At 40.5% G+C, this 23,424-nt stretch overlaps 1 protein-coding gene across 2 annotated transcripts in view; it reads right to left on the bottom strand.

Moving 5' to 3' along the window:
* nudt3b (nudix (nucleoside diphosphate linked moiety X)-type motif 3b) overlaps positions 1-23,424 on the bottom strand; it is a 99,333-nt gene that overhangs the window by 61,994 nt on the left and 13,915 nt on the right. The window lies entirely within an intron of this gene.

Below are 23,424 nucleotides of genomic sequence, written 5' to 3'. Positions count from 1 at the left end.
TCCTGCCAAAGTGGATAAGTTCACATATTCCCACATTAGAATTCATTTGTCAAATTTTTGCCCACTCACAACCTAGCTATATCCCTTTTCAGACTCATGTCCTCTTCACAACTTACTTTCCAACCTGTCTTTGTGTCAACAGCAAATTTAGCCTCTTCATCCAAGTCACTGATATAAATTGTAAATAGCTATGGTCCCAGCACTGATGCCTGTGGCACTCCAATCACATCTTGCCGACCCAAAAATGACCCAATTATGCCTACACTGTTTTCTGCAAGCTAACCAATCCTTTATCCATGCTAATATGTTACCCCGCCCATGCCATGAGCTTATTTTGCTTAATAACCTTTGATGTGTAAATGGCTGTAACATAACTCCAGCGAAACTGCCCGAGGTTCTTGGTTCTGAACATTTCTAGAAAGACAAGTTGTGGTCTGCATAAACTAGCACTTCCCCATAAAGGCCTGCTCAAGTGACAAAAAAACCCGACCCAATCCCGATGGAACCACATGGGACCCGAGCCCAGCCCAAGTCCCTCCATTTTCCCCGAGCCCGCCCCGCCCACTGCAATGTTCCCTTCACTTACCTTCCAACTCCCAATCTGCTGGAAGCTGCAGCATGAGTGTGAAGAAGTCATAGAGATGCTCACTGCGCAGACTCAGTTTCGCTGCTTGACGTCCTGGACTCTCACCTCAGGTAAGTTTTTAACTTTTAACACTTACCTTGCTGTGTGTCCCCAACCCGGACCCAACCCGAGCCCGGACCCCGACACATGTCGTCGGGTCCTGTTGGATTCGGGTCAGATAGCAGGCCTTTACTTCCCCAACTACTGGTTACATATACTTCCATCCATGCCAATACGCTACTCCCTACACCACGAGCTTTTATTTTCTGCAATAACCTTTGGCTGTGGCACCTTATCAAATGCCTTCTGGAAATTTAAGTACAGTGCATCCACCTGGTAATGGTCAGGAGATACCCATGACCTGACTTAGTCTTAGGCAAGGGTCCAACACAATCCACAAATAGTAATGGGGCTTCCCTCTGGTTCCTCTTTATCCACAGCACGTTACTTCTTCAAAGTTGCCCAATAAATTGGCAAACATGATTTCCCTTTCACAAAACCATGTTGACTCTGCCCGATTACCTTGAATTTTTCTAAATGCCCTGCTAGAACATCTTTAATAATAGCTAACATTTTCCTTAAGACAGATATTAAGCTAACTGGCCTGTAGTTTCCTGCTTTGTCTCCCTCCCTTTTTGAATAAAGGAGTTGCATTGGCTATTTTCCAATCTAACGATACCTTCCCCATATCTAGGGAATTGTGGAAAATTAAAACCAGTGCATCAACTGTCTCATACCCTTTGACTAGCCTGTCTGGGGTACTAGCTATATAGTTCACATTAAAGGCTGCTACCCGATCCGAACCCGATGGGACCCGACAGCATGTTTGGGCCGGGCCGGACACACAAGGTAAGTGCTCTGCTGGTAAAGTATTAAAAATAAAAACTTACCTGAGCTGGGAGTCCGGCACGAAACTGAGTCTGCGCAGTGAGCGAGTGACATCATTATGACATCCATCGTGCATGCGCTACAGCTTCGTGGAGCTTCCCAGACGGAAGGTCAGTAAAGGGATGGTCGTGGCTGGGTCAGGTCGGGCTAGAGTCTGCTGTGGTTCGGGTCGGGGTCTCTTTCCAGACCTAAAACAGTCCTCTAGTTCATGTCACAGATTCGTTTTGATATAGTAGGTCCACTAAACCTAGCTTTCAATGGTTCCCCAGGCAAAGGCAAAAAACTAGCACTTTATCCCACGGTTGAAAACGACGTGTCTTAGCTGCTCTATCTGCTTGTGCTTTCATCACCTGCTGAGAAACCTCAAGATGTTGTCTGGCTACCGCGCAAGCGTTTAAGAGCTTTTCTTGGAAGTCTGACACATAATATAGGATAGTTTCTTCCATCTGTGCCAAAGCGCTCTCAATGAGTTTAAGGGGGCCCCTAACCTCATGCCCATAAACCAATTTGAAAGGACTGAAACCAGTAGACTCATTTGGCATATCCCTGCTTGCAAACAACAAAAACTATATCCCTTTATCCCAATCCTGGGAATACATAAAACAATAAGCCCTAATCATACTCTTTATGGTTTGGTGATACCTCTCCAAAGCACCTTGGGACTGCGAGTGATAAGCAGATAAATTGAGCTGATTCATTCCTGAAATACACCTGACGTGAAATTTGAGCCCTGGTCAGACTGAATTTCTTTCGGCAATCCATATCTCATGGAAAAACTGGACCAACTCCCAATCACAACTTTCTGTGATCTTCTTTAATGGTAGGGCCTCTTGGAATCGAATGGGCAAATCCAATGTTGGTCAGGAGATACCCATGACCTGCCTCAGTCTTAGGCAAGGGTCCAACACAATCCACAAAAACCTGCTAAATGGTTCATCAAATGCAGGTATTGATATTAATGGGGCTGGCTTAATCGAAGGCTGTTGCTTCCCAACCATCTGACATGTGTGACATATCCCTGTGGAGCTTTGACCAGTAAAAATACAGGTCTTCTTAATACCCAAAAGACCTGCAACTGAATCTCAAGGGGCAATTCTCGAAATTTCACTGTGGTAGTAAAGGAGGGACAACAAATTAATGGACTTCAGCCCAATCCTCATCATCTGGCCTCTGGGGAAATCTCCACTTCCGCATTAAAATGTAATTCTTAACATAACACCACTCAGAAACCTTTTCAGCCTCTGCCTCAGAACACGCCATCTGAGATGAGCTCCTCAAATCAGGGTCTGCCTGTTGTGCCTCAAAGAAGATCGGCTGAACAATCCATCATTGTTAGCCTTGGAGCCTTTTATACCAACATCCCCATTCAAATCCGTGAAAAAGGTTTTAGCCAACCAAATATCTGAATTGTCCTCCACAACACCTGAATCTGTCTTATCTCGTTTAACTCTATGAGCCTGAGACCTAGTCACAACACAACCTGGGAAATTCAGTTTAAGCAGCCTCAGCTAGTTTCTCCGAAACCACTGGAGACGCCAATATCTCATCCCCAGCCAAGTAATTTCCTAGCAAAAATCCATCCCTTCAATGGGCAAACTAGGAACGACATCAACAGTAACAGGACCAGTGACTAAGTCACATTTTAAATCAACCCTATATAAGGGAACAGGTAAATATTTTTCATCAATACCCTGAACTAACACGTTCGCATTCTACTGGGTTTTGGGTGGGGGGGGGTGGGGGGGGGGGGGGAGGAGATTCCTGTCACCTGCCAACATCAGTGACTGTGCCACCCTTTTATCTCTAAGGATAACAACTAGCTTGGCTGCCTTACCAGACAAGCATTGGGATATCTCACCCTCAAACAGAAAACTTCTATAGTTCTCTGCAACCTGATTCTTTATCAGCGAACAGGGGAGAAAATACCTGCTTAATGTGAACATTACCCACTAGGACTGTATTTCCTGGGAGACACCATTTGACTGCACAAATGCGAAGGGCTTGTTTTTGCCACTTCCAACACTCAGCCTTCACATGACTTTTTTTTTATAAATGAAAAAAGTGGCACGTCAGTCCCCTCAACTCAAACTTTTCTTCCGGAGTTTCACTTTTACTATGTTGTTCCAGGTGGGATCTTATTACTGAAGGGACACTATTTTTGAATTCTTCACTAGAACTACTTCTAAGGCTCTGAAAGTCTTGTGCAATTTTCATTGATCTCTACCACCTATCAAACACCATTTCCTTCTCTCTAGGCAATTCCACACATGTCTGGCCCTGTTTCTTTGAATTTCTAAATTTCCTTCTGTATGTCTCTATCAACTCATAGGCATTGAGAACAAAAGTCTTTAATCGGTCATAGTCTTGTGAGTGATCATCTGAAAGAGATGAGTACACCTCCAAAACTTTCCCTACGAAAACATTCTGTAGGAGCATTGTCCAAGATGATTTAGGCCAATCCAGATTCATGGCAATTTTCTCGAACAGCGCAAAGTACATTTCTGCTCCCTCTTCACTACATTTAGGTACCAAGTGTATGTTCTTTGCCAAATCCAAACCACTAGGAGTTTGCTCTGCACCTTCAATTCACGGCCACTGACTATGAGCCTTGCCTTTTTCAATTCGAGGTCTTTGCCTTTTTCTTTCTTCTTCTCTCATCTCTCTTTCTGCTATTTCACTTAACACTAGCAAAAACATCCTTTACTTTCTGAAGCTTCAAATGAGGACTACTTCTTCAATGATCTCCACCTTTCTAGCCCTGATTTTAAGCTGACACCCAGGTTTCCCGCTATAACCTTCGGATTATCATTTGTCAACTGTTTCAAGGTATTAAGAGACAAATCCTCTTTCGCCACAAAGGCCTGAGCATCAAAGGAACTCATATTGATTTCCCATTGAACACAGCAAAACAAAATGTGAAATCCTATTTGCCTAAACTCTGGAAAATTCCAGTGAACCCATTTCACAAGCTAATTTGGATCATATCCCAGATGAGCCCCCAATTATTTTTGGTTATATTCCCCGTGAAGATCATCAAATCAAAAGAACCAAATTTACTGAACGACCCCCAAAAAAACCCTTTAAAACCTTTACTTTATCATACCAAAATCAACACAAATTAAACATGAATTATTATATCACAGTCAAGATATTACAAATTAACTATCAGATGCTACAAAGATGTATCTCGGATTTACTACTCAGTCCATTCAGCTTGTATGGCACCCAATTACAGTCACACAGTTCTTCAAAACCCTGAAATTCCTCAGGTAGGTCTCCATATCCTGTTTTCCAAGATGCAGTCGCAATTTCCGACTGACAGCAGTTTAATCCCAAACTGCAAAGGTACAGTCTTCGCCAAAGGAAAAACTGTGTACTTCTCCAGAACCTTCTCAGCTCTCCTCACGACAGGCTTGACGGCATGGATTCACAGTGTTACCATTATCCACACACTTCTGTGATAACTCATGCACTGTATGGCTGGGTGTGGTTAATCAGTTCCTCTAAATAACAGAAACCACTCCTAGATCCAATCTTCACTTTCTTCAACCTGTCTGTAAAAAAAAAATCCTGCCGTCTGAGACTAGATGGCATTGTCTCACCCTTTTATCTGGTTCCAACCAGCTTAAGTTATCTCAGCAACCTGAAGTATTTGTTTTCAATTTCCATTCTGTTCCACAAAAAGAAATTATTTATTTATTCAGAGATACAGCACTGAAACAGGCCCTTCGGCCCACCGAGTCTGTGCCGACCATCAACCACCCATTTATACTAATCCTACATTAATCCCATATTCCTTACCACATCCCCACCTTCCCTCAATTCTCCTACCACCTACCAACACTAGGGGCAATTTACAATGGCCAATTTATCTATTAACCTGCAAGTCTTTAGCTGTGGGAGGAAACTGGAGCACCCGGCAGAAACCCACACGGTCACAGAGAGAACTAGCAAACTCCGCACAGGCAATACCCAGAATCGAAACCGGGTCGCTGGAGCTGTGAGGCTGCGGTGCTAACCACTGCGCCGCCCAAATAATCTTTGCAATCAGGGTCAGCGCACCTGCCAGAACCTTCGACAAGCCATCTGTTCAGATAGTAATTCACACACATTTCCCCATGGGTCCTACAGACAGCAGATACTGTAACTGGGCAAAGATGCCCACCACTTTGTGCATCACTTCATTATCACTGGACCATGGTGTAAGAGGAGAGGAATGGGAAAGTGATGTATCTGCTGTCATTGAACAGGAAGGTACTGGGGAAAGTTTGTTGGAAATAGGGTTGACGGTAAAATGTGTTGCAAAGTTAATGAACCATCACAAAAGTGGGGAGTAATGGAAACCCCATCCCATAATTTTCTAACCTTTAAAACTGATGAACTGCAGGTCTGCAAGCGTTCCCAAATGTGTACTGGGTTGGAGAATTCAGCAGGTGATGGCAGCAATTCCTTGCCACAGTATTTTGCTAGCATCTTTTGTTCTAATTTCAGATCTGATTTGCTGGTTGTGTTTTCAATCTATTCAATTTGATCAACTTGATGTACGCTTAGCGATTTGCACGTTCTTTATTTTGTCTGTAATGTCTTAAATGTTTCTCCCATCGTCGAACGGCCATTCATTCTACCACTTCACTCACAAAGGGGATTTACACATGGAAGTAGATGGCATGGTTGAGATACTAAACGAGTATTTTGCATCTACCTTGACCAAGGAAGATGCTGCCTAATGAAAGAGGAGGTAGCTGAGACAGTGGACCGGCTTAAAGTTGAAGAGGAACTATTAGAAAGGCTGGCTGAACTTAAAGTTGATGTCACCAGGACCAGATCAGATGCATTTCAAAATACTGAAGCAAGTAAGGATGAAAATTGCAGAGGCATTGGCCATAATCTTTTAATCCTCCTTAGATACAGAGATGGCACCAGAGGGCTGGAGAATTGCAAATGTTACATCCTTGTTCAAAAAAGGGTGCAGGGATAAACTCAGCAACTACAGGCTAGTCACTTTAACCAGAGTGGTGGGAAAGCTTTTAGAAATGATAATCTGGGTCAAAATTATCACATGAACAAATATAGATTAATTGAGGAAAGCCATCATGGATTCGTTAAGGGAAATTATGTTTTACTAATTTGATTTGAGTTTTCCGGTGAACTAACAGAGAGGGTTGATGAAGATAATACTGTTGATGTGGTGTACATTGACTTCCAAAAGCATTGATAAAAGTGCCACATAATGGGTTTGTTGGCAAAGTTAAAGCCTATGGAATAAAAGGGACAATGTCAGCATGGATACGAAGCTTCATGAGTGATAGGAAACACAGTAGTGGCGAATGGTTGTTCTTCTGACTGGAGAAAGGTACATAGTGGAGTTCCCCAGGAATTGGTATTAGGACAACTGCTTTCCTTGATATACATTTATGATCTACTTGCAAATGACACAAATCTTGGAAGTATTGCAAACTGCGAGGAGAATGGTAATAGACTTCAAGAGAACACGGACAGGCTGGTGGAATGAGCGGATACATGGCAGATGAAATTTAATGCAGAGAAGTGTGAATAGGTCAATTTTGGACAAAAAAAAGAGAGGCAATACAAAATAAAGGATACAATTCTAAAGGGGGTTCAGGAGTGGAGGAACCTGGGGGTATATGTGCACAAATCGCTGAATATGGGAGGGCAGGCTGAGAAAATAGTTAATAAAGCATACTGGATCCTGGGCTTTATAAAAAGAAAGTGTACAAAGCAAGGAAGTTCTGGCCCCAACTGGAGTATTGTGTCCAATACTGAGCACCACACTTTCAGAAGCATGTCAAGGCACTGGACAAGGTGTAGAAAAGCTTTATGAGAATGGTTCCGGGGATGAGATACTTCAGTTACATACACAGATTGGTGAAACTGGGGCTGTTCTGCTTACAGAAGAGAAGGTTGAGAGGAGATTTGATAGAATATCAAAACCATGATGGGTCTAGACATAGCTGATAAGGAGAAACTGCTCGCATTGGCGGGCAGGCTGGTCGAAATTCAGAGGACACTGATTTAAAGCGATTGGCAAAAGAATCAGAGGCAGCACTTTAAAAAAAAACATAGTAAGTGGTTAGGATCTGGAATGCACGGCCTGAAAGTGTGGTGGTGGCAGATTCAGTTGTGGTTTTCAAAAGGGAATTTGATAATTATCTGAAGAGAAAATATTTGCAGGCTTATGGGGAAAAGGCAGGGGACTGGGACTAGATGAGTTGCTCTTGCAGAGAGCCAACACTGACATGACAGGTCAGATGGCCTCCTTTTATCCTGTAGCCGTTCAATGATTCGAATTAGACTGAAGGTTGAGAGTTTTAAAATCAAGAAGCATTAATTCCGAAGGTATGGATGTGCTCTTTGTTTTATTGCTGGATATCACAAACATCATTTGCCCCAACCTTCATCTCAAGAGGTTAAGCACATTGCTACGGATAAAGAAATGGGGAGCCATGGAACAGGATCAGTAGAGCTTATTGCACTTTGATGCTTCATCTAAGCAGCCATTATTAATGCTGCGAGATACATTTAAATAAAAATCTAAATTTTACGATAGGCATGCAAGAGATAAATATCTGGATAAAATCAGATTGAACAAAGTGAATATATTTATTCTCCATTTCATTCAATAGTGATTAATAAAGAGGTTTTAAATAATGAACCTATCAAGAACATTAAGCATAGTCCAATATAGAAAAAAGTATAGCTCCAGATCTAGAGAACATGTTTGACACATCAATTAGTCAAATCCTTAAACAGAAACTAAGACTGGCCGATGCTGTCAACACATCATTAAATTTCAGGCATGGAACAGATGAACACAACGGGAGCTAGTTATGCATTACATGAGTACTGTGTTGCTGGATTATGTCCAGCAAGTCACAGGACAAAACTAAATGTTTTCATATCTCCCCAATACTTCACTTAAAGCTGATTATGTTCAGAAAGTTGCTTATGTAAATTCTGCTTTCCTGCGACAGAGCAAATTCTGAGGATACACTTGAATATACTGAAAAGGTTGCAAGCAATTCAGACAGCAGCACTGCAATTGTTGGAATTCTAAATATTGGTTACTTTTTAGAACAAAATTAAGTGCATCACTAAACAGCAGCCTTTGAAGATAAAGCATCAGAACTATACCAAAAGAGGAAGCAAAATTCTATGCTCCAAACTACAGTACTGACAACCTGTGCAGTTAAAAAATTCAAGTTTATTCAATTGTCAAGTGAACCAAAAAGATGAAAATTCTGATTTAGATGATCTCAGCAGTGGCCTAGGCAGGATTCCCATGTGAGAGCATTCTGAAGCCCTCCCCAATAAAATAGCATGTCAATACTCAAAGCCCATATGAAGAATGTCCACCGGGGGATGACACCGGAAGCCACCCAGTGGTCTGAGGAACTGCACTTAAAGAATTAATGCCTTCATGGAAGATGAAGGATGACTGGAGAAGGGTTAAAACTTTATGGGAGAAAAATGGCAATTTCGGAGTAAAACTTAAATTGCCAAGGTTATCAATCACGAGTCGATGCAGCTACCTGGCGGGGCACGGCAGTTCCAAGATACTGCTGCTTTACATGGCGCGGAGATACTATCATCTGACTCTCTTTAGAATTAACCGTTTTCTCAAAGTCTTTGAATAGAGGTTTAGTTATATATGCCCATCTACTGTCACAATAATTTTCAGAGTGTCTGTAATACTTCAGGTATCTTACAGGAGGGTGTATTAAAATCAATTCACAGCCAGAGTCATATTCACACCATTAATGTGTGATAGGTTTGTCTTGAAACATGAAAAATCTCCCATAAATGTCACATTCCCAAATGAACCAATCAATACACATACCTACAATTTAAATACAAAATGAGACAAAACCAAACATTATACCGTCAAGTCCCTTAACAGGCCAAGATTCTGTTTTTGCATCGGTGCTTCCCTGAGGAAGTATTTTGAAAGAAAGTTGCGAGATCAGACAAGTTAGGTCCAAAATAGTTTACTGAGCGGGTTGACTGACAAGCACATTAATAAAGCAAATATTCTTGCAGCCATCAGCTCTCAATGGATTTGTTCACCAGCTCTTGAAATTGTGCAATAACTAAAATTTAAGATCCCAAGTCATTGCTATAATAAAGCCGTTTGGATTAGTAACAGCAAATAAATGTATTCTTATACATACACACAATGAAGATGAGAACATACAAGGTGGAAAAATTTGATAGTCAAATGCTAAGAAAAATGTATATTTTTCATTATAATCCAATTTTAGATGACAAGTTAAAAAGAATTTGTATAATAGCACTTTCTCAACAACTTCTTTTAAAATGACCTCCAAACTTATTAGAAATAAATAATGCCAGGAAGATCACTTCCATTTACTAACTTTCAGAAGGGTTGGTCAGAATCTTATAAGTATAAGCATTTGGACTCCTCAATCGCTACACAGTAATTTGTACAAGTCATTTCCATCATCAGACTGAGAAAGCTAGACATAATGCTCTGGTGAGATGCTATTTCCTTATTTTAGAGAGTAGTCCAATCATCAAGGATTGAGAATTCTTCCAGGGCTAGTTTACTTTACGCGGCACTGCACAGAACACAGCATCTATCAGCATAATTTCCTGCTTTGGGTTCAGGCAAGACTTAAAGCAGATGATCAGGAAGATGGTTGAGGAGAGGTCCACCAATACCAACAAGGATTTCTCCTTGGTCATCTTTACTTGTAATGCAAACCAATTTGAAAACCTGTCCTCAGGTTTGATAATGCCCTATCCTCATCGCGGTTGACCAGAGAAAACCTGCCAACTCAAGTTCAGCTGCCTGCACTAATGATCACCTTGAACAAGACTGCCAGTTTAAGCATCCAAGACACTACCATCATTGGGGAATTATGAAGGAGGTTAGTTGAGACGATCCTAGGAGACCAGAAACAAACACTATTAGAAACAGCCCAAAGCAGAGGCTGGAAAAACAAATTGTAATATATCTTATGTTCCAAGTAAGACACCAAGCTGATCACATGATATCTGAGCTGGTTATAAGCTTGAGGAAAGTTGTTTTAAAAATTACAAAATTTAAAAATCAAATCAGAATATTCTACAAATCTTAGTCGTCAATATGCAAAAATCAACTCTACGTTTGTGTTGTTAAAAAGCAGGGTCATCTTAATTTGATGTTTTCATTATATGGCTGAAAGCATGAAGGATATTAGAGTCATAGAGTCATACAGCATAGAAACAGGCCCTTCGGCCCACTGAATCCATGCTGACTATAATGCCTATCTATACTAATCCCACCTGCCTGCATTAATTCCATATCCCTCTATGCCTTGCTCATTCAAGTACCCTGTCCAGATGCCTCTTAAATGTTGCTACTGTTCCTGCCTCCACCACCTCCTCTAGCAGCTCATTCCAGATACCCACTATTCTTTGGGTGAAAAATTTACCCCTTTGATCCCCTTTAAACCTCCTCCCTCTCACCTTAAATCTATGCCCTCTAGTTTTAGTCACCCCTACCATGGGAAACAGACTCTGGCTATCTACCCTATCTATGCCTCTCAATTTTATATACCTCTATCATGTCCCCTCTCTCAGCCTCCTTCACTCCAGGGAAAACAGACCCAGCCCTAACCAATCTCTCTTTATAAGCCCTCCAAACCAGGCAACATCCTTGTGAATCTTCTCTACACCCTCTCTCGCTTAATCACATCTTTCCTGCAGTGCGGCGACCAGAACTGCACACAGTACTGCAAGTGCGGTCTAACCAACGTTATGTACAACTGTAACATGACGTCCCAACTCTTATACTCAATGAATTAAAGGTAATGCGATCCTCAACATCTGATGCACCAATGAATATGAGGTGATTTATATAAAACTATCAAAAAGAAGAAAATTGCTGCACAAAAAGCATTACAGCATTTTTAGTAAATGCTCTGAAGATCCATCACTAAGAAGTTAAGCTGGAGTTACGTTAGGCATAGTACTGGTACTCCTCAAATTGTTAATTCCAGGGTTCCATTCACTTTAACTAGTACACAAGCCTTGAAATGTCTGAAGAAATAGCTCAATATCAGCAATGCCATGCCATATAATTTAGTTCACTGAAAGGAACAAAAGGACCACACTCACTCCAGTAAAGCTTCCTGCATAAACTGACTGCAGTGCCAGAGGTTTTATCAGACACAAAAAAAGGTCAACACTTCTACATGGCAAAATGTCTGCTCTCCCACCCTCAGCTATCAGAGCTAAAAAAATACTGTTTAAAGAAGTTAGGCTTACTCTGGCCTACTAAAGCAGCTTCACACAAACTAGAAAAATCAATGAGTCCAGTATATGAAAAACTACTATGCATTCAGGGATCTCAGAACATGTTTATTGCTTATGATTTAAACATGAGCAGATTTGACCTGAAACAGATTGCAATGCAAATAACAGCATTTTACTTATTAACCATTTATTGGGAGTACAATACTTTTCAGCCAGGAAAGCTGAGCACTAAAGAATAAAATTGACCAATATCCACAGACATGACTATGTTTGAGACTGGTATTAAACCAGAAAATAAAACTGATCCTCTTTCAGGTCACAATGTAAAATTTTTCATTCGGCAGTGTCCTCCTTATTGAAAAACATCACAGGACATAAACATCGAGATTTTAAATAAAATGCAAATCAGTACCAACTTGGACCATGAGAGATGGTCAGGTTATTTGTTTAGTCAGTTTATACAAAGGCGGCTGACAGATGTCAATATTAAGAAAAGTATATCTGCACTGCTAATACGGTGCAGTTGTTTTGGTAACTTAAAACTGGCATACTGGCTTGCTTATCTTTTTCTACTGTTCACTCAATGAGAGATAAGAAAACGCAGCTATTAATTTCACTTGGAAATGCCTTTGAGAAGATCCGACATTGGAAGAAACTGCACATTAAGTTGTTAGAATGTTCACTTCACTTGTGAAGTAAACTGCATTTCTCAAATAACAATGAGTTAACATTCATTTTTTTAGTGGAGTGGAACATGGACTGCAAATGGGTATGAAATATTTTATTTATGGGATAACAGACAGCTTTTGTCTGGCAAAATTTAAAAGAAACTTCCACCTTATGAGGACGATGTTAAGCTGTGCCTTGAGAGTGCATCAGTGCATTTTGAATCATAAATATATATTAAAAGAAAATATAGACTAATGAAAGGGGTTAGTCATGTTACATTTATCTTACTCCAACTGCTGGATTAACTGATAATACAATGCTGTGAGGAATCCAGTAAGATGAATGCTTCACCCGTTGATGTTCTAATTGAAGCCTTGTTTTACATTGTAATTCTGAGTCTACAGCACATCTGGCTCAACTGTTCTATGCTGCCATTTATAGTAACTTGAACTAGGAGCAGGAGTAGGCCACTCAGCCTTCGAGCCCACTCCAGCATTCAACAGGATCATGGCTGATCTACGTGTAACCACAACAGGAAACATCCTTTCCACATCCACCCTGTCAAGACCCCTCAGAATCTTATGTTTCAAGTATGTCACCTCTGCTAAATTCCAGCAGAAACACGCCTAGCCTATCCAACCTTTCCTCATGAGACAACCTGCCCATTCCAACGCATTTACAACCTTCCTTAAATAAGGAGACTGTTACGACAGAGGCGGAAGGAGTGCACTATCAATTCAGTCCCGCTTCTCCACCGCTCACAACACATTGCTAAATTTTCCCACTTACCGAAACAGCCAATTAGAAGCTCTATTTGTCCCCAGAATAAAGCACACCAACCAAGTTTCTTTAATAAACAAAATTATCCGATTTTAAAATGAAGCCTTAACCAATAATGAAATAAATGCAAATCGAAATATTAAAGCCCCATATTATCCTAGCCCTCATGTGCACACATCCAAAAACCGGTTAACCGGGCGGAAAAAAAGGGATAAATAAAAAACTTTTACTGAAAAGATATAGAAGGAAGTCCTTTGTTTTGGCGAGGTGTCCCAAAGTCGAATAGTTGAATGCCACTTGAAGACTTTCCAGGCGAGGCTGATGAACAGTCTGTTTTGGGTAGGCGTTCAAGGAAATTCAAATGCAAAAGCTTCACAAAAGTCTTCCATCAGGTGTGCAACAGGTGTCAGCACTCTCATAATTTGATGCAAAAGTCCTTTCTTTTTAAAAAAATGCAAGATTTCTGCAAGCATTCAGAGTTTCTTAAAAATGCAGGAGGCAACAGTACAACTTCATACAAGCTTTTGCTTTTCCAAAGCAGAGATTCTTCAAAGAGAGGTAATAGTTATCTGTTTGTTCTTCTGATCTCCCGGCAGGTCCATTTGTAAATCCAAACTGCCTGCTTTTAGTTCAAAATCCAGCATCTTTTAATGGTTCAAAAATGAAACAAATATTTTTCCAAGCAGGTCCCACAGCAATCATAAATTCCCTCCAGCCACAACAAAGAGTAGTTCTTAGGTCAAAACCCCCTGTTGTTTCCTTGAAATCACCTGGCTTCCAGAACTTGTTTACTGGTCAAAACCAGTAAACTCTTGTTGACTTTGGTTCTTTTATTAAAAAGCATCCATAAAGTTCAGCTATCTCCTGATGTTCCAATGTCCACGAAATCATCTTTTTAAAGTTTTAAAAAATATAGATTCCTAAGTTTTAACATTTAAAAAATGGACTCTCGTAACCAGACCAAATCTCTACACAGTACTCCAGATGTGGTCTCGCCAATGCACTGTATAACTGAAGCATAACCTCCATACTTATGTATTCAACTCCCCTCGCAATAAATGATAACATTCCATTAGCTTTCCTAATTACTTGCTGTACCTGCGTACTAACTTTATGTGATTCATGCACAAGGACACCCAGATCCCTCTGCATCTCAGAGCTCTGCAATCTCTTACCATTTAGATAACACGCTTCTTTGTTATTCTTCCCACCAAAATGGACGATTTCATATCTTCCCACCTTATACTCCATTTGCCAGATCTTTACCCACTTACCTAACCTATCTATATCCCTTTGTAGCCTCCTTATGTCCTCTTCACAACTTACTTTCCTACCTAGCTTTGTTCCATAGCAACCATACCTTTGGTCCCTTCATCCAAGTCATCTATATAAACGGTAAAAAGTTGAGGCCCCAGCACTGAACCCTATGGCACACCATTCACTATATCTTGCCAACTAGAAAAGACCCATTTATACCTACTCTGGTTCCTGTTAGCTAGCCAACCTTCTATCCATGCCAAAATTTTACCCCTACACCATGAGCTTTTATTTTCCGCAATAACCTTTGATGTGGCAGCTTATCAAATGCCTTCTGGAAATCCAAGTACAGTACATCCACCAGTCCCCCTTTATCCACAGCACGTTACTTCTTCAAAGAACTCCAATAAATTGGTTAAACATGATTTCCCTTTCACAAAACCATGTTGACTCTGCCTGATTACATTGAATTTTTCTAAATGCCCTGCTACAACATCTTTAATAACAGCTTCCAACATTTTCCCTATGACAGATGTTAAGCTAACTGGCTTGTAGTTTCCTGCTTTCTGTCTCCCTCCCTTTTTGAGCAAAAGGGGTTACATTGGCTATTTTCCAATCTAATGGAACCTTCCTCAAATCTAGGGAAATTTGGAAAATCAAAACCAAAGCATCAACTATCACACTAGCCACTTCTTTTAAGACCCTAGGATGAAGTCCATCATGACCCAGGGGCTTGTCAGCCCACAACTCCAACAATTTGTTCAGTAACAATTCCCTGGTGATTGTCATTTTCTTTGAGTTCCTCCCTCTCTTCCATTTCCTGATTTACAGCTATGTCTTGGGTGTTACTTGTATCCTCTATGTTGAAGACTGATGTAAAAAAGCTGTTCAATTCACCTGCCATCTCCTTATTTTCCCTTATACAGGACCCAGACTCACTTTCCACAGGACCCAGACTCACTTTCCACAGGACCCAGACTCACTTTCCACAGGACCCAGACTCACTTTCCACAGGACCCAGACTCTGTTAACTCTTTGTTTTTTAAACATCTATTGAAACTCTTACCATGTCTTTATATTTCTCGCCAGCTTTCTCATACTCTTAATTTTTCCCTCCTTATTAATCTTTTAGTTGGTCTTTGCTGCTTTTTATATTCTGTCCAATCTTTTGACCTACCACCCATCTTTGCGCAATTATATGCTTTTTCTTTAAGTTGGATACTATCTTTAACATTATTAGTTAACCAGGGATGGTGGGCCCTCCCCTTGGAATTTTTCTCTCTCGTTGGAATGCATCTATTCTGTGTTTTCTGAAATATCCCCTTAAATGTCTGCCATGCATCTCTATTGATCTATCCCTTAACCTATCTTGCCAGTTCACTTTAGCTAGCTCTGCTTTCATGCCCTCATAACTGCCCCTATTTAAGTTTAAAATACTAGGTGTAGACCCATTCTTCTCTCTCTCGAACTGAATGTAAAATTCAATCATATTGTGATCACTCTTGCCTAGGGGCACCTTCACGATGAGATTAATTAATCCTATCTCGTTGCACAATACCAGGTCTAGTATAGCCTGCTCTCTGGTTGGCTGCAGAACGTGCTGTGCTAAGAAACTATCCTGAAAACATTCGATGAACTCATCTTGGCTACCTTTGCCCATCTGATTTTTCCGATCTATATTCAGATTAAAATGCCCCATGATTATCGCTGTACCTTTCTGGCAAGCACCTATTATTTCTTCCTATATACCCCGTCCTACTGTGTAGTTACTGTTAGGGGGCGTGTACACCACTCCCACAAGTGACTTGCCTTTATCATTTCTCATCTCAACTCAAACCACTTCTACATCCTGCTTTCCTGAACTTAGGTCTTCCGTCTCTATTGTGCTAATACCATGATTCATTAACAGAGCCGTCCCTCCACCTTTTCCTAGCTTCCTGTCCTTCCTAAATGTCATGTGCCCTTCAATATTCACATCCCAATCTATGCCAACCTACAACCATGTCTCTGTACTTATTTATTTCTATTCGTGCTGTCAGTTCATCGGTTTTGTTTCAAATGCTACTTGCAGTCAGATAGAGCCTTTAGTTTTGTCTTTATTATTTTTGTAACCTCTAGCCTTGTTTGCTGATTTACTCAGATTTGTAATCACTGTCCCTTCCTGTCATGGTCTGTTTATCTTTTCCCATATTAACACATTTCTCTCTTGCCTTGTCTCTACCCTTCGATTTACCACATCTTGCCAAATTTGATCCCTTGAACCCCTCAATTTAGTTTAAAACCCTCTCTTACCTCCCTAGTTATGCAACTCACTACAGCACCAGTCCCAGCATGGTTCAGGTGTAGACCGTCCCAATGGTACAGCCCCCACTCTTCCCCGTGCCAGTACCTTATGAACCGGAACCATTTCTCCTACACCAGTCTTTGAGCCACACATTCATTTTTCTAATCTTATTTTTCCTACTCCAATTTGAACGTGGCTCAAGTAATAATCTGGAGATTACCTCTCCTTTGAGGTTCTGCTTCTTAATTTGGTGTCTAGCTCCTCATACTGACTATGCATAACCTCCTCCCTTGTCCTGCCTATGTCGTTGGTACCTACATGGACCACAACAATTGGATTCTCCCCCTCCCATTCGAAGTTCCTCTCCAGCCCTGAGATGTCCTGAACGCTGCCAGGCAACAGAGCCTTCTGGACTCTCGCTCCTTGCTGCAGAGGACAGTGTCAATCCCCCTCACTATACTGCCCCCTACTACAACTACTTCCCTTTTTGCTTCCCCCACTGAATGGCTTCCTGTACCATGGTCAGTCTGCTCATTCACACTGCAGCCCTCACTCATATCCATACAAGCTGTAAGAACCTCGAACTTGGTGCTCAATTGCAAAGGCTCCTCCACTCCCACCTTCTCGATCCCCTTACCTGCCTGAGTCGCAGTCACATTTATGCTCTACAGGAGTCTCCTCCACTGGCCCTCCTCTTCACCTAATCCTCTCAAAATATCCTTCTGTTCCTTTTGCCATCTTGTATTTATCTAACTATCCTTTAAATTCATCTATGCTATTCACTTTAACTGCTTGGGGTAGCGAGTTCCACATTCTTGTGACTCATTTGGTAAAGACGTTTCTCCTAAATTCCCCATTAATTGGTGACTATTTTATTTTTAGTGCCCCCAGTTTTGGTCTCCCCAAAAAACAAAAACATCTTCTCTACATCTCCCTCATCAAACCCGTCACAATTTTCAAGCCCTCTATTTAGGTGGCTTGCTTTGTGCTGTGACTAGTCAGTTAATGGAGTCTATATGGTCCTATGTTAAAATATCTGATCAAAGGCTTCTATCATTATCTTCTGCTTCGACATCTATCTATGGATAAATATTTTATGAATCCTTTGCCTTCTGAATAACTGTATTCAAATACTATTGTGTCTTGCTACAACTCCAGTTCCATTGCCAAACAAAAAGCAAAACTCAAGTTTAGGAACAATATGAATCTTTAGGGCAATGACATTAATGAAGTCATGACTTCATCAATTTGATGGTACTTTTGAAATAACTTGCTTTTTCATTGAACATAAGCCAAGTGCATACTGACTTAACTCTTGCTATATCTAAAAGACTACTTAAGGGAAAAAAGGGCTACATATCACAGTCACTTGTTAAAGAAAGCAAATGAAACTTGTCGCAACCAGGTGAACAAAGTGTCTGAGGGTCTGTTGCTGTCTTCACCTGATCTTATTGTAACAGGCTTTAATTTTAAACAGTGTTTTGAGCTCCCCCCTTTGTGAATCCTTGTTCACAGCTTTCCAATTATAAGACAAAGAAATGAACAGAAACAGGCTTTCTTCAGTTTAAAGAAGGAAAGTGAAATTTATAAAAACTTAAACTTAAACTCAAACTGGGCCAGAAAAAAAAGAGGAAAATATAGTAGAGAGGGGTTTGAGGCAATATCAGAAGAGTCTCTTGTTTACGGTGCTTCGAGCTCACTTGATTGTAGGTAGTCTTGCTGTTCGCAGGGCCCAGTGTTCCTTTTAAACCTTGTTCACGTAGGAGATTTTTCTCTTTGAGGTTCACGTGTCTTCACAAGATTCAGTTCCCTGACAGATGAGCAGGCAGCTAGGAGAGGAGGTAATTCTTGCTTCAGTTCCAGGAGTACATGGCTTTCCGAGTTCAAATCCCTTGTTGGAAGTTCAAATCTCAACAGTCAGCTAGTCATGTGACTAAAACTGGTCTGACCACTTCTTCTGTCTTTGTGGATTCTGCTATCTTAGCAGTCAACCTGGAATGCTAGCTCCCCCCCACCTTCAACATCTGGCAATCAAAAGTCCATGGTTGGTTGAATGAGTCAGAGCATGGCCCTTTGTCCCTTGTTCCAACACTGTCCGTTACTAAGCAAATATCTTTCCAGTCGAGGCCTGCAATTTTAAGTTTTAATGTTCATGTGGTGAAATAATGTGTCCCTCAGTCTTGGCAGGTGGGGTGCTTGCCTGACACACTTTTTAAAGGTTGTAATTTTCAGACAAGCGTTATGATCCCAATGGAGATCACAAACAAACCAAAAGAAGCAAATCTACTGGCTGACCCCAATTTGGGAAACAAAAAAAACTAAACAGACAAGATTTCACTTTACACTCAAACCAAAACCAACATAAATTAAACATGAACAGTTAAATCACAGTCAACATATAGATCTTAAAAGGTTATACGTTAATTATCACATGCAACAAGGATAGTCCTTACGAATCCTCTGAGCAGTCCTATCAGCAAGAGGGCAACGAACAGTCGCAAAGTTCATCAAAATGAGGATCATTAGGTATTTTTGCAAGTCCTGTCCTCCAGGAGGCAGATGCGGATGTAATGATATCCCATTGATAGCGAGCGATGGAACCTTCCCTTTAACGGTTGGGCCTGTAGCCTGTCTTTTTGAGACAACTGCCAACAGCTACCAGCTTGTCTCTTTAAAGGAACTGGCTGTTTTTGCTTCCACTCACTGCAGAGTATTCTTATAAACTGAAACCTGAGCGCCAGCCACATGTTTCTGTTCACACCTCAAATCATAAGACTACGTATTTCAAACTGGTTAGGACCAGTTTTGTTTTTTCAGAACTCTCGGCAGCATTCGGTTTCATGTCCAGTAAATTACAGTCTCAGGAAAAAAAACAAGCTTTGAATCCAAAGTCATAGCACCTTACAGTCCATTCAACAGGTCAGCTGCACAGAATGCAGTACGCACACAAGGACTCCATCGCACAAGGCACACTCAACTATCCCCAAGTACCAAAAGCATTGCGGTAGCATATTATAACATAATACATCACATAGCATGCAGGTCAACGAGAGCAGTCAAAATTTGTATGTTCCCAGCATTTTCCATTAAAATCTGCCATTCTGACACTGATCAAACAAAAATGTCTGCACGACAACCAGAGATACTGTTTTGGAGTGATGAAAAGAAACACTACATGTCATGAACCTAAATAAAAACAGAAAATGCTGGAAGTAAACAGTAGGCCCATTGATGTCCAAAAAGAGAAAGAACAATTAATGTTTAATAGATCACTCACAAAAGGGTAAATTTTGCCTTATAAAATGTTAAGATTCTTCCTCATTTAGTAATCAGAATATAATTAGGCAGAGTCAACATGGTTTTATGAAAGTGAAACTGTATCTCACAAATCTATTTGAGTTTCTTGAGGATGTAACAAGCAGGGTTGAAAGGGAAATCTGTGGATGTAGTATATTTGGATCTTAAAAAGGCATTCCATGAAGTGCCACAAGAAAGGTTGTTGCACTGGATAAGGGCGCAATAGGTTGGGGCAATATGTTGGCATGGATAGAGATTAGTTAAAAATAGAAAACAGTACTGGCATAAATGGGTCATTTTCAGGATGGCAGACTGTTAATAATGGGGTGCCGAAAGGATCAGCTGGGACCTCAGCTATTTACAATCTAAATTAATGACTTAGGTGAAGGGACCATGTATAATGCTGGCAATACTAAGCTAGTTGGGAAAATAAGCTGTGAGGACAACAGTGAGCCTGCAAAAAGATCTCAATAGGTTAAGTGAGTGGGCAAGTAGGTGGCAGATGCAGTATATGAAGAGAAAACATTAAATGTTGGTGTTCAGAGGGATTATGGGTGCCTTTGTGCAAGAAACACAAAGTTAACAAAAGGGTACAGCAAGCAATTAGGAAGGCAAATGGTATGTTGGCCTTTATTGCAAGGGGGTTGGAGTACAAGTCAGGAAGTCTTGGTGCAATTGTGCAGGGCTTTGGTGAGATTACACCTGTAGTTTCTGTGTACAGTTTTGATCCCTGAACCTAAGGATATGCTTGCCTTAGAGGGGGTGCAACAAAGGTTCACTAGATTGATTCCTGGGATGAGAGGGTTCTCCTATGTAGATAGATTGAGTAGAATGGGCCTATACTCTGATGCTTAGAAGAACGAGGTGGTCTCATTGAAACATACAAGATTCTCAGAGGGCTCGACAGGTTAGATGCTGAGAGGCAGTTTCCACAGTTAATCAGTTTATAATTTGGTGGGCCTCTCAGGATAAGGTGATGGCCTTTTCAGATGCAGGTAAGAAGAAGTTTCTTTGGAATTCTCTACCCCAGAGGGCTACTGATGGTCAGGCGTGGAGTATTCAAAGAGATCAATAGATTTTTGTACTTTAAGGAAAGCAAGGGATATGGGGGTCAGGAGAGAAAGTGGAGTTGATGGAGAGGATCTGCCATGATCTTATGAAATGACAGAGCAGTCCTGTTCTGAGTACAATGTAGGTTTACTAGACTGATTCCCGGGACAAGGGGATTGTCCTGAGAAGAGACTGAGTAGACTAGGCCTATGTTCTCTGCAGTTCAGATGAATTAGAGTTGATCTAATTGAAACACAAAATTCTTAAGGGGATTGACAGGGTAGATGCTGGGAGGATGTTTCCACTTGTTCAGGAGTCTAGAACTAGGGGTCAAAATCTAATAAGGGGGGCAACCATTTAGGACTGGAATGAGAACAAATTGTTTCACTCAAAGGGTTGTGAATCTATGGAATTCTCTGTCCCAGAGGGCTGCAGATTCTTATTCATTGAGGACATTCAAGACAGAGATCAATAGATATTAAGGGAATCAAAGGATTATGAAAATAGTGTGGAAAGGTGGAGCTGAAATAGATCAACCATGATCTTATTGAATGGCAGAGCAAGCTCCAAGGGCCATGTCACTTACTCCTGCTCCTAATTCTTGTGTTATAAACTTGTTCCAGGTAACTGTGTTGAAGGTACACTGAAGGAAAGCATGAATTAAAATATTTTTATTCTTGGAATGTAGACAATGATCGAAAGACCACATTTATAGCCGATTCATAGTAACTCAAGATTGTGGTGGGCCTTTTAGCATTTGCTTTATAATTGAGTGATTTGCTTGGCCTTTTCAGAGTCAACTATATAATATGGGACTACAGTCACATGTCAGCATAAAATATACTTTCTTTTAGAGATATTGGAAACTCAAACAGTCCAGCCTTCTCTTCTTTGTAAGAAAAATTCTTTGCATCTTTCTAGGGCTTCACTTTGGAAGATGAACATCTGAATTTCCAAATGCTCCGTGACACAGCTGGATGGGAGTTGCTAGGCACTGTCGTACCCTTCTTGCCTTGAATACTGTCTGAGCACTGACCATGATGCTCCTTCTATCCCATCAGACAGGTACTGTTCTAAGTGGTGACAACACATGCTCAGGAACTAAGTATCTTCATGACTATTCTACTTACTTACCCCAGCTTCACCATACCCAAAACAGAACTGTTTTTTTAAAAAAGCAGTTAATATAATCACCAAAAACACTCTTCCACTTAGGTTTGTAAACTGCTCAAAATTAGCTCTCATGGTTCAGGATGGCACAATTAAAACCTTGAAATCAGAGTCATAGATTATTTTGGCTTTTAGTCTGACCTTATTTCTCACTACTTAGCCACAGATTTAAAAAGGTCCTCTGCCAAACAGCACCATTACCAAAAACTGCTGCCACTAGCTTGGTCAATTAATGAGAAAAAATTTGCAGGGCTAGGGCAAAGAGCGAAGGTGTGGGACTAGGTGAGTTGCTCTTTCAGAGATCTGGCATGGACACGATGGGCCAAATGGCCTCCTTCTGTGCTGTAATTATTCTATGAACTCAACCAGAAGAAATGAATAAAAGCACTACACAAGCAACAAAACTGACAGATTAACTTAATGAACACACATTGCACCAGCCATCTATAAAGGGTATATTGTTCTAAAATTGAAATCTTTAAAAATTACAGGAACAATAATGTTGATTTTAAGAACATCTCATTTTTTGTTCAATACACTGAGTTTACAAAAAGAAAAAGACTTCGACAGTCACGTAAATAAATTTAGTGGTGTGCATATTTCAGGACCATAAACTTAACCAAAATATTCTAGTGTACAAAGGTTTACTTCCCATTGTGATCTAACTGCAACATTAGTATTTTTGGAATGAAACAAGACCTGCACTTCAGATCTGATTACAGCATCAGATGAAAAGCAGTTTTGTCAAAAGTAAAAAACATCACCCCTAGAAAATATCATTTAGTTGGTCAATGAAAAATCTTTGGCTCAAACATACTTCAAATAACATAAATCACCAATAATCCATATTCGCCAAATTATAAACTTTTGCAGCTTTCTATCCCATATCGGAGCATCAAGGAATTTCCACCAAAAATTAGTTTTCTCCCATGCTAGCAAAATACTTTCCCTTCATTTCACACTCAACGCTCAATGTGTCACCTTGATCCCACAATCCAAAAAAAAAATGAAATCAAGATTGAGTACAACCTAACAAAAACATACTAACATATGAATTAGCAGGAGTAGGTCAATATGCGAAAAAATTGAATTATTCAGTAATTTTTTTGAATTAAATAATTTAAAC

The sequence above is a fragment of the Heterodontus francisci genome, chromosome 25 (genome assembly GCF_036365525.1).
Source record: "Heterodontus francisci isolate sHetFra1 chromosome 25, sHetFra1.hap1, whole genome shotgun sequence".
Taxonomy (NCBI): Eukaryota; Metazoa; Chordata; class Chondrichthyes; order Heterodontiformes; family Heterodontidae; genus Heterodontus; species Heterodontus francisci.
This window is presented reverse-complemented; position numbering and strand designations above follow the sequence as displayed.